This window comes from Coregonus lavaretus (genome assembly GCF_964263955.1).
Source record: "Coregonus lavaretus genome assembly, chromosome: 2".
Taxonomy (NCBI): domain Eukaryota; kingdom Metazoa; phylum Chordata; class Actinopteri; order Salmoniformes; family Salmonidae; genus Coregonus; species Coregonus lavaretus.
The window spans coordinates 45,631,706-45,645,793 of record NC_139989.1 but is presented as its reverse complement, the minus strand read 5'-3'; the positions used below and the strand labels follow the sequence as shown (position 1 = coordinate 45,645,793).

General features: G+C 45.2%; 1 pseudogene across 1 annotated transcript in view; it reads left to right on the top strand.

The window, feature by feature from the left end:
• LOC311139233 (nuclear factor 1 X-type-like) overlaps window positions 1–14,088 on the top strand; it is an 88,573-nt pseudogene that overhangs the window by 67,451 nt on the left and 7,034 nt on the right. Inside the window, exons 5-12 of the transcript XR_014615224.1 lie at window positions 70–190; window positions 527–562; window positions 1,166–1,295; window positions 3,988–4,062; window positions 7,884–8,012; window positions 10,652–10,827; window positions 11,929–12,076; window positions 13,573–13,664. The product of XR_014615224.1 is annotated as a nuclear factor 1 X-type-like (transcript). The remainder of the gene's footprint in view (window positions 1–69; window positions 191–526; window positions 563–1,165; window positions 1,296–3,987; window positions 4,063–7,883; window positions 8,013–10,651; window positions 10,828–11,928; window positions 12,077–13,572; window positions 13,665–14,088) is intronic.

Below are 14,088 nucleotides of genomic sequence, written 5' to 3'. Positions count from 1 at the left end.
TCTCTGTTTAAAGAACCTTAGTTTCCGTGAGTTGTGTAAGAGTTGTGTGTATCTGTGTGTGTCCCTCAGCTCCAGTGGCCACAGCGTCCGGCCCCAACTTCTCCCTGGCCGACCTCGAGAGTCCTGGCTACTACAACATCAACCAGGTGGCCCTGGGACGTCGCTCCATCACCTCCACCCCCTCCACCAGGTACACATACACACACATTACCAGATTGTTTGTAGCCTATTAATACTAGCTTCTGTACGCTTCAGTCTATGCTGTCTAACCTTTGTGAATGCTTTCCTCACTCTGATTGGGTGATGGGACCTTTCTTCTTCTCCTTGCCCTCTCTCTCCTCTGTGAAACTTTCTTAATCTGTTATTTTTTCCATCTATCCGTCAAACTGTTGTGTTTTTTCTGTATTTTTTCTCTTTCCTCACTCACTATCTCTCTCCTATCTCTCTCTCTCCTTCTATCTCTCTCTCTTCTATCTCTCTTCTTATATCTCTATCTCTCACTGTTTCTCTCTCTCTCACGCTGCAGGACTGAAATGGAGCTTTATGCAAGTCTCCCACGGAGGTAGTTATATTCACTCCACTATATTTCCCCTGACACTACTTTAATATAGACACATTCACACTCAGCCAGACGGCCAGCCAGACACACATACAATTCTTTATTTGGATCCACTTATGAAACATTGTGCTATTTAAGGACCCATGTTTTTACAGGTCTCGTATGGACTTGAATCCAAGGAACACTCTCACTCACTGTACACACACTTACTCTCTACAATACTTTAGTCTAGGCCAGGGTAGGTAACCCTGTTCTGGAGTGCCACAGGTACTGCATGATTTTGTTCCAACTAGGCACCACACCTGACCAACTGAGCTAATTGATCAGTTCAATGATTGACTAAATTCAACACACCTGGTCTTCCACGTTGGTTAAATCAAAACATAAAGTGCCTGCGGCACTCCAGGACCAGGGTTGCCTACCCCTAGTCTAGGTACACTATCTAATCTGAGTGACTGTATCAAACATGGCCATGTTCAGATAAAGCATGTTGAGTAAAGCCGCTAGCCGTACTTATCTGTCTCTCAGCTCCTGTACTTTCTCTCCCAAGTAAACAATATTCCTGCCTCCACACACATTAAGTCCCTTTCTCTCCCCTCTCTCCAGCTCCAACAAGCGCAAGTCCATTGACGACAGTGAGATGGAGAGCCCGGTGGACGATGTCTTCTACTCGGGCCGCTCCCCTGCGCCGGCAGCAGCTCCCAGTCCAGTGGCTGGCCCAACGATGTGGATGCAGGTTAGATACCCCCCCCCCCCCCCCCCCCCATCTCACACCCCCTGCTGTGCTTTCTGGTACTGTATCCCCCTACTGTCTGTCGGACCTGTTTTTCCTCCCTCTACCCTCACTCCTCTCCTTCCCTCCCTCTCCTCCTCCTCCATCCACCTGCTCTGTAGCTCCTGCACTGTCACCTCCCTTACCTGACCAGACCCTAGAGGAGAATCTGCATGCCAAGACTGAAACTCATGCTGCAGTCTAAAGGGGAGAGTAGGGATTACAATAACTGATTATTCAGTAGGCATGTGTTTACAAATTTTCTAAATACTTTCAGTGCGCTCTGTGGTAGTAGTATGCTAGTGCGTGTGCCTGCTGCTCGGCTCTGTGCTCAGTGAAAAAAGTATTTGATTCAGGCTCCTTGTATTTATTAATTTGATTTAACCTTTATTTAACCAGGAAAGTCAATTAAGAACAAATTGTTATTTACAATGATGGCCTAGCAAGAAGCAAAAGGCCTCCAGTGGACGTCACGTTCTGTTGTTAGAGGTTATTTGACTGGGTGATCTGTGTGTGATGTGATACTGTGCATTCGGAAAGTATTCAGACCCCTTGACTTTTTCCACATTTTGTTACATTACAGCCTTATTCTAAAATGGAGTAAAAAAATAATAATTGCTCATCAAACTACACACAATACCCCATAATGACAAAGCAAAAACAGGTTTTTAGAAGAAAAAAAATACATTTATAAATATACAAAAATAGAAATATCACGTTTACATAAATATTCAGACCCTTTACTCAGTACTTTGTTGAAGCACCTTTGGCAGCGATAACAGCCTTGTGTCTTCTTGGGTATGACGCTACAAGCTTGACACACCTGTATTTGGGGAGTTTCTCCCATTCTTCTCTGCAAATCCTCTCAAGCTCTGTCAGGTTGGATGGGGAGCGTCGCTGCACAGCTATTTTCAGGTCTCTCCAGAGATGTTTGATTGGGTTCAAGTCCGGGCTCTGGCTGGGCCACTCAAGGACATTCAGAGACTTGTCCCGAAGCCACTCCTGTGTTGTCTTGGCTGTGTGCTTAGGGTCGTTGTCCTGTTGGAAGGTGAACCTTCGCCCCAGTTTGAGGTCCTGAGCGCTCTGGAGCAGGTTTTCATCAAGGATCTCTCTGTACTTTGCTCCGTTTATCTTTTCCTCGATCCTGACTACACTCCCAGTCCCTGCCGCTGAAAAACATCCCCACAGCATGATGCTGCCACTACCATGCTTCACCGTAGGGACGGTATTCACCAGGTGATGAGCGGTTCCTGGTTTCCTCCTGACGTGACGCGTGGCATTCAGGCCAAAGAGCAATCTTGGTTTCATCAGACCAGAGAATCTTGTTTCTCATGGTCTGAGAGTCCTTTAGGTGCCTTTTGGCAAACTCCAAGCGGGCTGTCATGTGCATTTTACTGAGGAGTGGCTTCCGTCTGGCCACTCTACCATAAAGGCCTGATTGGTGGAGTGCTGCAGAGATGATTGTCCTTCTGGAAGGTTCTCCAATCTCCACAGAGGAACTCTGGAGCTCTGTCAGAGTGACCATCAGGTTCTTGGTCACCTCCCTGACAGAGGCCTATAGACAGGTGTGTGCCTTTTCAAATCATGTCCAATCAATTTAATTTACCACAGGTGGACTCCAATCAAGTTGTAGAAACATCTCAAGGCTGATCAATGGAAACAGGATGCACCTGAGCTCAATTGCGAGTCTCATAGCAAAGGTCTGAATAGTTCCGTTTTTTATTTTGAATACATTTGTTAAAATTTCAAAAAAATCTGTTTTCGCTTTGTCATTATGGGGTATTGTGTGTAGATTGATGAGGAAAATTGTTATTTAATCCATTTTAGAATAAGGCTGTAACGTAACAAAATGTGGAAAAAATAAAGGGGTCTGAATACTTTCCGAATGCACTGTATGTGAGTCACAGAGCCTGCTGACAGACTTGATTTAAGCCTCTATGAAAAGCTTTGTATTAAAGATATAATGTGGATAGCTTTCGGCGTATTTTGGTCAACCATTTTTCAAGAAAATATCCCCCCAGAAATGTCTTCTAAAGTTAGCTTTTCTTGAAATCACAAATCCTCTCAAAGTTGTGACTCTACACAGACTCCCATAGACTCTCAAAACCTCATTGTCCCCTTATGGTTTTACCCTCCAATGCCTATGTGTTGTGTGTTCAGCATTACAGCACAGCATCACCACTTCCTCCCATGTACCTGTATCTCTAACCTCATATTCAACCTGAATAATGTTCCCTATAGAATAGTTAATATCGTCTTTAAATTATCAATTCAATTCTATAATAGATCATGTTCATGAATTGATGTCATGTTCCCTATTGATTACATTAATTTATGCATCCCTTTCCACCCCCAGCCATCACAAAAGCCTCCTATTCTATTGGTGGCCTATGGGAAAAGTGGAGGGAGAGCAGTGAATGTATTTGTAAAATGTGTCTGATTTGATGTGGCCTCTATATGGACGCCGTTAATTTACAAACACATTATAACAACATAATAGTCATAATTGTGCCACTGTTGTTATTTCATTACATGTCAGTCATACTGTAATTAGCTCTCATGTATTCAACTGAGTGGATTGTGGTTAATGTTCCACCCTGCTAATTGCCCCTCCTCCATTGTTAACTGTGCCCTTCTCTCCTGTTTGGACTTCCAGTGCAGCACCATTTGGCCAGTGTGCAAGAGAGGAAGATAAAGCATGAAAACGATGGCGTGCAGTTTCCTTACCATGGTTAGAAAACATTGCACTTGTATATACGTATTATAATCTATACTGTACCTTAACTCATGCCACCCTCAACTTGTACTGTATGCCTCTCTCTGTCTCTCTGCTTGTCTATTTTTCCACACTTCCTAGCGAGAGTGTTCTCTCCATCCCTCTCTCCATCCCTCTCTCCATCCCTCTCTCCATCCCTCTCTCCATCCCTGCTGTTGGGTCTCCCAGATATCTGTTGTGGTTTGTGGAATCACCAAAGCCTTTTGGTAACCCAGTAGCTTCACCAAGTCTATTACTACCTCTCAAACACTGTGTCCATTTGCTCAAGGTGGAGGGCTTGATTAGGCTTTTATCTTTTCAGATTCAGGCTGCCTGGAAACTGTAACCTATTGTTAATTTGTTTAATTGATTTCAATGGTTTTTTTTGCACTCTTTTTGCATTCGCTCATTCAAAATTCTAATTTCAGTTAATTGATATTGCAAAATAATTTTGAATTGCAGTAATTTAGTCAGCAACACATGCATCAGTGCTCCAATTTGTTGTAGCGGTAGAGCCCTGTGAGAGTGGGTAGAGATTAGAGAATGAGGCCCTGTCGCCTGTTGAGTTGCTGTGAGATTATTCACCCAGTCAGTTATTGAGGCGGTGCTGTTCTGTGCCCTCCCACCTGTCATAGCCTCACTCAACAGAGGACACCGCCTCCAACAGACAGGACAGGAAGAGGAATACAACACAAACAAACAAGACTAAATGCACTCAGGTGTGCCGTCAAGGCACAAGGCACTGTCTGTCTCTAAAATATTCCACATACACACACAAACGTGTGCAAACACACACACATGCACACACACACACACTCCCAATCTGGAGAGTAGCAGCGTTCCGGTCCAGATGGTGCCTCCATGTGTCTACAGCAATTTGAGCTACTGGGTTACAGCAGACATCTGTTCTGGTGATGGTGGTGGTGTTGGTGGTGTAGGGGGAGGAGGAGGGGGGGGAGAGGGCCTCAGCTCCCCTCCAAAGGTGATTCACTACCTGAATGGAAGGCTCTGAGGCATATGAGGTGATCATGTAATTCATCATTACTTTTGCTGTCTCCTGCTCTGCTGTCTCCGGTGCCTGCTGAGGGGACATTGATACGCCTCTATGCATTTTCATTGGTTGTTTCCCTCTCCTCTCTCGCTTTATTGCATGCTCAGCCCATCACTGTACTATAGTCAACGTATTGGTCTGAGATAGCTTGCTGAAGGAGAAATGTGTGGTAGGGAACATTGTATTTTTGATGATGTGTATGTGTGTTGATGAGAATGAGCGCTATGTATATATGTCTGTATGTCTGTGTTCTTCTTCCTGGTTGTGGGGAGGGTGGGGGGTGGGGGCACGGTCCTCTGACAGTTAGGGGTTTGTGTGGCAGCCAGCTTGTTAGTGTGGCGAGACTGGAGGGTCATGGGAGCAGTTGATTGGCTGCCAGTCTGCCCAAGCCATGTGGCAGGAGTTGGACAGAGAAATAACGCAGAACAATCGACCGCACTCGCTCACGCATACAAAGAGCGCAAGCAAACATACAGACACACAGACACACACACACACACGCACAGACACACACACACACACACAGACACACACACACACAAAACCTATCACAGAGTGCCCAATCCCCCTTTAGCCTTGTTGGTTATATTCAGCATGTCCACCCTGAACATTTGTCTCATATAGCCAGTAGGGGTTCACTGGGTGAGACACATTTCTATTTTAATGTTCCAATCCTCTTCAAGTAAAAAGTGTTAATGGAGCGTGCCAGAGTGCCATGCTGTGTTTTTATCATCATTAATACCATGCCACCAAATGGATCATCACACTCCCCACTCCCACTTGGTGTCACACATTCCTGCCTAGCAGGACATACGTGCCCGCCTACCCATTTCTATACTTAGCAATGCCCATGCAGGCCCAGCTGCAATGTTGCAGTCAGAAGCATTATGGGTAATTGTTGTGATCAAATGTTTCCCAAGTAACACTTCAAAAACGTATTTCTGAACGGCTGCCCCGTTAGAGTTTATATGCTCAGCTTGTAAAAGCTATTTCAGCATCTCCCAGGGCCGTACTGAAATGATCCCCTTTTTATTTGATGTGTTTGTTTTATTTGAGTGAATATGTGTCGTTTAGTCTTTTATGGGACTTCTTGCTAGTCAGGGTTGTTTTTCTGTTTGTGAATTTGTTAAATAGAATTGTGTGTGTGCGTGTATGTGTGTGTGTGTATGCACATAATGTCACAAACTGCAGTATATGTTTGTGACTCAGGACATGCATGCATGTGTGTGTTTGAGTGCAAAAGTATTTTTATTTTGTATTTTTATAATTATTCTCTCCAAGACTTAATTTCATTCTTTAGATATTGTGGCTCCCTGAGGTCAAACACACCACTTGGCAATGGTCACAAACCCTAAAATTCTAAATAGCTTGTTCCGATTACCATACATCAAAATAATTTCCCTGAAACCCTGCCTCATGAGGCCTTGATCATAAAACAGTCTCTTTACTCTGTAGCTCTTACACATTTGGCCATGTTTCTGGGCCAGTTGGTAAGCCTGGCCTATACTTAGTGTGCCTGTTTTTACCAAACTGGGGAATAGTTCATAGAGTCCTGAAGCCTCAACTGACATTTATAGAAGTAGGAGGACACATTGATATGTTGTTAAATATATGTGCAGGCTATGCCGTCACTCTTCCACTCCCTTACTTTCTCTCACTCTCTCTCCCCTTTTCCATCCATCCTTCATTGGCGTTGGGCCGTCTGCTTGCCACCCTGACTGAACAGCTTGTGTGTGTGTGTGTGTGTGTGTGTTCTGTATCTACCATATCTGAGGGAGATGCATTAACACAATGCAGCCGAGCCTCCCTCCCACCAGCCCAGAGTTACATACAACTGACAGAATGACTTACAAGCAGTAGGCCAGTAAATTAAAGGACATATTGATATATCTGTTGGCAGGCTGCAGCTACAGTATATCTGAATATAGCTACACACATTCTGGCCTAATTGTGAAGCAGTCCAAAATAACACTCCTTGTAAACAGGCATGTTAACAAGTGCAGTCTGTAGGGTGTGTGGGAGGGAGGATGTATTCACAGTGTTGTCATACAGCTGGAGGTCCTGCTGTCTATAGGGATGCTGGGTGCTGAGATCACTGCTGGTGTGGGATTGGTGGTGGGATGTTGTGGTTTTTTATTTGATTCTCATTGTCCTCCTATACCCTGAGACCAGCACTACCAATGGCGAGGTTGGGAATTGGAAGCGTGCTCATGGACTCCACGCAGAGGACCAGTTCCCATAGCAAGGCACAGTAGAATGCCAGTGATCAGAATAATGTCTGTCGCTCATATACTCCAATGGTGGCAGCAATTATAATGCCATTGCATTTCCCAGCTCTCCCTCCCCTCTGACACTGTGCCCCAAGCCCCCCGGACCCCCTCCTCACCCCCATCACCTTCCTCTGAACCCCCCACTCCACCCTGCGCTGCTTCAAAACAACTCCCACCCCCTGGACCCCCACTTTACTCTACCCTGGGTCTGATAGACATGCTACAGCACAGAGACCGTACACAAACAGAGATATGGAGAGAGAGAGGTTGATCCATCAGTGTAATCAATCGATCCATTGATTTCAGTAGATCACAATTATAAAATCCATCAAAGATTCTAAAAATAAGTCTAAGTATAAATCTTAAGTCTAAATTTAAGTCTACAGTTAAGTTTATTTGATAGAGCAAATAGCCACCAGCCTGTTCATTAAACCCACGTCTCTGTTCTGCCATTTTGTTGATCCCATTTTTGCCAGGACTCTCCTCGCCTGGTTCTCTTAAGAAGCCGGGGAAATTCGATTTCAGCGCCCTGTCGCAGCAGACGAGGTCGCCTCGCATGGCGTTCACCCACCACCCGCTGCCAATGCTGGCGGGAGTGAGACCAGGTGAGACCCCCCTGACAGCCTCCCCAACCCCCCTGCCCATCCCCCATCTCCCATCCCCCATCCCCTGACCCAGACCCAGTGGAGGGGTGGCAGTGAGTGGTGTCCGTAGGGGAAGGCTCTGCTGTCCCACCCTGTGAGGGACAACGGTAGTAGAGCCATGTTTTTGAAAGAAGCCTGAGGCACAGAATATAAGCTAGAGTATAACATACAGTTGTTACTTCCTATTCCCTGTAAAGAGATCAGTCTCTGTCAGTCTGTGGTTGGGTGCTTGGGTGACTGAGTGAAGAGCCTCCATTCTATACCTCCATTTCTCTGATCACCACCTTCCCTGATCACCACCTCCCCGAGCCACACTGCCCCGACCCATGACTATGGTCTTTAATCCGGCACATGTAGTTAGTTCTTGAAGGGCACATGGTTAATTGGCTTCAGAACGTTATTATACAGAGCCTGAAACTTGGTGTACAGCCCTACATTCTCATGAGTACTGTATTTTTAGAACAGACATTTGTTCTTGTACTGTTGAATATTTCTCCTGGCTCACAGCTGACAATGTCTTGCCATTTTCCCTTAAAATGCTTTATACTTATGCCATTCACCATCAATTATTATAGTCATCAATCTCTCTCTTCTCCTCTCTTTCTTCTCTCTCTCTCTCTCTCTGACTGAGAACCCGGGGAGTGTGTGAAGAGCTTACTGTTATTGTGTCTGGCAGTGGAACAGAGTCATTGTGTGAGCCAGTGGTTATTTCAACCTCCTGGGGGCATCGACAAGGATCTCATGATAAAATCAGATATCAACAGTTGCCACAGGGCTGTAACTGGGACATTTGCATTCTCAATCGTATCATCACTATGAACCAGCAGTTCTGAAGCAAGTCATTGTGAAGGGTTTCTGTGAACAGTTCACCATATGTGATGAGCATCTCAACTCATCTGAACTCCCAACTCAAAGCTAAAAGTTCCTAAATTGATCAGAAGCAGTGAGGTTGACCACCGTGGAATGACATCTACCTCAGAGATACTGAGATTGCCTCCTACACTCTTAGAAAAAAGGGTTCCAAAAGGGTTCTTCAGCTGTATCCATAGGAGAACCCTTTTTGGTTCCAGAGAGAACCCTTTTTGGCTCCACGTAGAACCCTCTGTGGAAAGGGTCCTACATGGAACCCAAAAGGGTTCTTCAAAGGTTTATCCTATGGGTACAGCCGAAGAACCCTTTTAGGTTCTAGATAGCACCTTTTTTTCCGAAGAGTGTACTCTGCCTCTGGAGCAGTTAGGCAACGCTCCCTTGACAATACTCAACTGAATGGAGCACTGTATTTTGTCTCTTCAACAAACTAGTTATGTATGTCATTCCCATGCCTGTGTGAAAGTGTTTACTGCATTGTTGTTGTTGTTGTTGTTGTTGTTTTGTGTGGTAGATCCAGGGGGTATGGGGGTGGGGGGGTTTGGGGTATAGGGGGTCCCCCCCCCCTCTCCCCCCCCCCCCCCCCCCCCCCCGAGATATTGGCCCTAGCCCAGTCTCTAATGGGATTAAGGGGGACTAAAGGAGCAGGGAGACGGCTCCACCGGGGTAGCATGGAGCCTGGCAGGGAGCGAGGTACTGCTTGGCTGGGGGGCACAGGGCCCTGTCTGGAGTAACACACTGGAGTTGGCAGCCTCACGCGGGCAGCTGGAGGCCCTGCCGGGTGGGGCAACACTAAAGGGGGTAGACTGGCACAACAGAAGAAAGAGGGAGATGGTGCGCCCCGCTAATACAAATCAAGGAGATTTAGTAATGGATATACATCTGACAGAGAGGGCTTTGTGTCCGATTCAAACGTTCGCTCACACCTCAGTCTCCATATTCAGCTCAGCTGGGTGACTTAAAGCGAGATACTTTCTCACCCTCTCATGCAGGCACAAAAGAGAGCTTTTGTATTCCCTTACAGACACAGCAACACCCGGACATTTAAACCCCCACACCTGCACACAACCAAATAGATATCATGCAAGTGTAGACCACTAACACATGCACATAAACTCACACGTACAGTGTGAACATAAAGATTACTTTTGTCATAGAGGATCGTTGGAAAGCAGCTTGCCTATTTGAATGCCAAATTGCTGTGGCGCCTGTGAATCACACCCACAAAACAGCACACAGACACACAGGCATTAAGACGTTCTAATTTAAGACAGTGCTCAATGATCTCTTTGTGGTTTTTCTTTTTTGTGTGGTTTGGGGACTGCTTTTGTAATGTAGACCATTGCGTTTGTGTGCTTGTTTATGGGTGTGTAGATTGTGTAGAGTTGCCTCATGAAAACAGTACAGATTTAGTGGAGTGATTATAAAATATTATGGCCAATGCCCATACTGTTCATACAGTGAAATAAGCATTTCCTGTAAAGCCTCATTCTTTCTTGTAATACATTTTCACCCTCAATCTATCATGATTTGATGAAATGAAACTCTTATTTGGACTGATGTCACTCAATGTACCTGTCCCTGGGTCTTAAGATGTGGCCACTGTTGACTGTTACACTAAAAGCCCTTGTAAGTGCTCACTGCTGAACTGCATGTCTCGCTGTTTATCTCTATTTCTCTTTCACTCACTCTCCCTCCTTTCATCTATCTAACTAACGTATGTCTCTTCTCAGGGAGCCCCCGTGCCTCAGCCTCTGCCCTGCACTTCCCCTCCCCCTCCATCATCCAGCAGTCCAGCCCGTACTTCACCCACCCCACCATCCGCTACCACCACCATCCTGGACAGGACCCCCTGAAGGAATTTGTGCAGTTTGTCTGCGCTGATGGCTCGGGACAGTCTGGAGGCCAGGTAAGGTTTGATGTAAGAGGAGAGTTCAGTGGCTGAGTGATACCAACCACTTGTACACTAATGTAATCCCACATGGGCACAACAAAATACCAATGAAGGCAGTAAGAATAGAATTCACGAACATCTAATGTGTGGCCATACAAATGACACAAGCATGACTAAATGAAGTGGTGATTATTAATACTCTATAGACATGTACTGTGTTTCTCTGTGTAAACACTACACTGATTACAGTACTGAGATAGAGAGCACAGGTCTGTTTGTGTTTCATCACTTGCTGGCACCATTTGCTGTTAATCACACATTGTAATGAAGTATAGATACAGTATGATGATAGAGGAGTAAAACTGTAACAGTGAAAAACATGAAAACCTTTAGGTTATGTAGTATGCAAGGTAAGGAAACAGGGTTGACTTTGTGAAGAAAAAAAAGTCAATCTAAGTTTACGAAAGTAACTTCAGCCAATTGCCAAACTGTTGCACCAGTGAGGAGAGAAAGCAAAATACTACTATTGACAATTTCCTGTTGGTCCAGGGTTTTCTGTACTTAATCTTTTTCCCTTGTTTTTTGTCCTGTGCTCTTCCAGACCCTAAGGTTCCTTTTTTTCTTTTGCTCCGCCCACCCCCTCAGATTATGTAATCATCAGCACGAAAGCCTACAATCACAGCACATTTCAATCGAGCATACATGTTCTGTCTTCCCTTTTTATTGTAATTATTATTTTGCGTGTTGTTGGTGTCGTGTTTTTTTAGTAGAGTATTTTTCCCATGTTTTGATTTGTTGCCATGTTATGGACAAACCCCACCACCAATTGTGCTCTCACCCCCCCCCCCCCCCACTCACCCCTTCACCACGGACCACCCCAGAACTCCCCTCTGCTCCAAATCCCCTATCAACCCTTGTGGTGATTATAATTTTTTACACCTCCATAAATGACGCAATGCACATACATCATTCGTTTGGCTGTTGTTTCCAACACCCCCACCTCTCCCACCACCCATCATGGATATTTTTTTGACCTGGTCTCTGGAGCTGCGTCCTGTCATGCCGTGTGTGGGTTGTCACATGTCGCCCTCCTGACCCTGTTTGTGTTGTCCGCAGCCAAACGGGAGCGGCCAGAGCAAAATGCCGGGCTCCTTCTTGCTGCCTCCACCTCCCCCAGTGGCCCGCCCAGTGCCCCTCCCCATGTCCGACTCTAAATCCAGCAGCACGCCTCCCGACGGCGGACTGACCTCGCCCACATCTCCGTGTAAGTGACCCCACAGACCAAGTCAGAACCAAAACCAAAACCACCCCAAACATTTTTTTTTACTGGAGCTGCCCCTCCTTCTCTGTATCTTAGGGCCTTGGCCATCCATCCTCTGCCCACTCCCATTGTAAATACCCCCTCCCCCAACAGCCAGTTCACCTCTCACCTTCACAGTCTGGGATCATACAGACCCTAGAGTTATGACAGAAGCCTGTCACCATTCTCCTCTGATGACCCTTCTGTGGTGTCCTCCAGGGCTCTATATTAGGCCCATCCTGAGCCCTGCCTTGAATGACACTACCCCTTTTTCCATACCCCTGTGCCTCTGTGCTCACAGATGTTGACGCAGCAGAGTGCCATCCTGGTTTTCCTTCATTTATATGTTTTATTTAACTCATGTGGCCAGCCCCCGAGATGTCAGAGGAGATCGGAAGTAGTCTAAAATAGAAATAGAGTTGGATCCATTTCCTTTTTGTCAATTGCTCTCTCTCTAAATCACATATTTTTTACTAATGGCACATATTTAGGGCAGTTTATGTGGACTCCAAAACATCATGCTCCAGTTAAATATCCAAACATAAAAATATCCAAACATTAAAATAATATTTGGAGTTATATTCGATTTCTTAGTTGAATTTTTTTTTACTGAGTTGGTGGTGTTGTTGCTTTGAAGGTCAGATATGGAGTTCTGCTTATGTATGTGCAGTTTTAGACTGAAGGGGTGTGTCCAGTAGAAGGGTGTGTCTTGCTATGGGGCGTGTCTGCCAAAAGGGAATGTTTCTCACCTATGACAGGAGGGGCACTGGACGGAGCACTTTTTTTATTTTTTATTCTTCTGTCTTTTATATTTCCAATTTTTTGTTTTGTTTTATTACTTTTTTCAACCCCCCCAATCAATGTCTCAAAGTCTTTTATGTATTTTATCTATGTTACTGATTCTCAAACATGAGGACATATACACTCTTAGATAAAAAGGTTCCAAAAGGGTTCTGCGGCTATCCCCATAGGAGAACCCTTTTTGGTTCCAGGTAGAACTCTTTTGGGTTCCATGTAGACCCCTTTGTGGAAAGGGTTCTACTCCATGCTGCTAAATAATACAGACTTACACACACTACACACACACTACAGTAACTTTCCACTATCAGATTCCTCACGTTAGAAGGGTTTGTAATAAATACCTTTGTGTTGGAGTCCATATTGACCTCAAACTGCCCTAAATTTGCTTCAACCTTTAACCCCAATGGGAACAGAGTTATGGTTTGGAGAGGTCCAGCTCAGTTCAGTAGCCCTACTCTATGATGCTTAGGGGGACTTACAGTAACAATTATATGTGTGATGTCAGGTTGAGAGCTTAAAGCAGTATTTTCATTGCAGTATTTTCTGAAATTGTTATGAAACTTAAGTACAATGCTCTGTTAAATTTTTTTATTGAACACAGGCTGTGGTTTGTGCTGAAATGGTTTGACCATCCCTTCTTTCTGTGTCTTTGTCTGCAGCTTACTCCACGTCAGGGGCCACAGCTCCCAACAGGTTTGTCAGCATCGGATCACGGGACAACAACTTTTTGAACATCCCGCAGCAGACACAGGTGAGCCCGAGCCCCTAGCACACAGCTTTAGGGCTCGATTCAATCTGTATCGCTGAAGTGAAGTTCGCGATTGAAAGTGAAAGGTAATTCCGATTGAATCGACGTATGCAGCGTTTACCATGACTGCAGTCTCCGCTAACGTGGGAAAATTGCCTTTACATTTCTATTGCGCTGTTGCACAGCTCTTCAGCGCTATGGATTGAATCGAGGCCTTACTTGTAAAGCAGGTCACTCTCATCAACACTAGTACCAACACTACCAAACTACTACATTAGCACATTAGCGCTTTCTGCTGCTTTCCACAGTGTGTGAGTATGTGCTTTCGTGCGTGTTTTCATGTGGTGTGCGTGCGTGTGTATTTTGTGTGTGTAGGAAACCTGTCTGTTTTCATTGAGATTATCGGCCCAACTCAGGAAACTTACTT